Source organism: Cicer arietinum, chromosome 3 (assembly GCF_000331145.2).
Source record: "Cicer arietinum cultivar CDC Frontier isolate Library 1 chromosome 3, Cicar.CDCFrontier_v2.0, whole genome shotgun sequence".
NCBI lineage: Eukaryota > Viridiplantae > Streptophyta > Magnoliopsida > Fabales > Fabaceae > Cicer > Cicer arietinum.
In genome coordinates this window covers 35,644,773-35,646,185 of record NC_021162.2, presented here as the reverse complement: position 1 = coordinate 35,646,185, position 1,413 = coordinate 35,644,773, and the positions used below count along the sequence as shown (strand labels likewise).

The window sequence follows — 1,413 nt, the reverse complement described above, 5'->3', positions numbered from 1 at the left end:
CATTAATACACATAATCGATTTGGCCATATACTAAGTGTTCCCTGTAACTTAAATTTTTGTTCCAATCGATTTGCCAATCGATTTGGTTTAATACAGGGATTTAGCTTATTTCAAGTAAATCAATGTGCCAATCGATTAAGTGTTATGTTTCTGAAAAAAGTGATTTTACTAGTTGGTTCATTTCAATCGATTGCCTAATCGATTGATACCAAAATTGTTACAATTGAATTTTTCACAATGGATTGTTCAATTGATTGTGTTTGTCATGGACCATGTTCCTTATGAAATCTTATTTATGAAATCGATTTGCCAATCGCTTAGCTTATTAAATGGCTTGGCCCTGTGACTTGCACAATCGATTTGTCAATCGATTTATCCAATCAGCTTTAGTCTTTGTGATTTGAACAATCGATGTGCCAATCGATTAGCTTGCTAAAAGGTAATCGATTGTTTAATCACAGACTACACACTTTCATACAACCCTTTTACAGAATCCATTGCCTAATCGATTTGCTCAGTAAACTTTCCAACTTTTGTTGATTCCTTGAGTTCCAGGCGATTGTCTCAAGTATGTAGGGTTGAGTTGTTGTGCCTGAAATCTTACTCAGTTAAAATGTTAGATTTATCACATGATGTATGAACATTGTATGTTTGTTAATTATGTCAAAATTAGGATTAAGGGGACTTAAGTCCAACAGTTTCATTGACTCTGCAAATTCTGCCTCGGGAAAATTATCAGCCACGTTTCATTGACTCTGCAAATTCGTCGATGCTTTTGGACTCGTTTGGACGTGTTGTCGACATCTCATGGTTGCTGAAAATCATTATGGTCCTTATATCTTATGAAAGCGTCAAATTGAGGTATGGGGTGAGAGTGAGTTCGAATGCATGAGTATAAATTAAGTGAGATGAACGGGAATACCGTATTTCCCACAATTCGTTCGAGGCTCGCTACGTATGGCAGAAGCCCTTTGAGTAATAATTGACTAATGAGCAAACTTGAATTTTGTGAGGTTAAAATATGAATTAGAAACTTTTATAGGATGTTGTTTGATTTGATTTTTGAAGATCGTGTGATAGTTGAATTATTGTAGAATTGTGTATTTGATTCATTCTGTGTTTTGTTTATATCTATCCTTGATACTGATATATGATATAAAATGTGATGAATTGTAATTATTTGTCTTGCAATTGATGTGATGTGTGTGAACGATATAGTATTACATTTATTATATGTGAGTGAAGACCCTTTATTGTTTGAGATGACGTATTATGATGATAAAATCTGAATGTAATGTATGACTATGGAAATCTGCAATGACGATGTGTACTCCTTGACTTGTGATATTACCACCTTGATGAATATCATGAAATGCGTATTGTGTTTAATTGAATGCCAATGATGGTTCTCT

General features: G+C 33.9%; 1 long non-coding RNA gene across 1 annotated transcript in view; it reads left to right on the top strand.

The window, feature by feature from the left end:
* LOC105853093 (uncharacterized) overlaps positions 1 to 1,413 on the top strand; it is a 13,876-nt gene that overhangs the window by 11,743 nt on the left and 720 nt on the right. The window contains exon 2 of the long non-coding RNA XR_001144967.3: positions 741 to 862. This is a non-coding gene — a long non-coding RNA (uncharacterized lncRNA). The remainder of the gene's footprint in view (positions 1 to 740; positions 863 to 1,413) is intronic.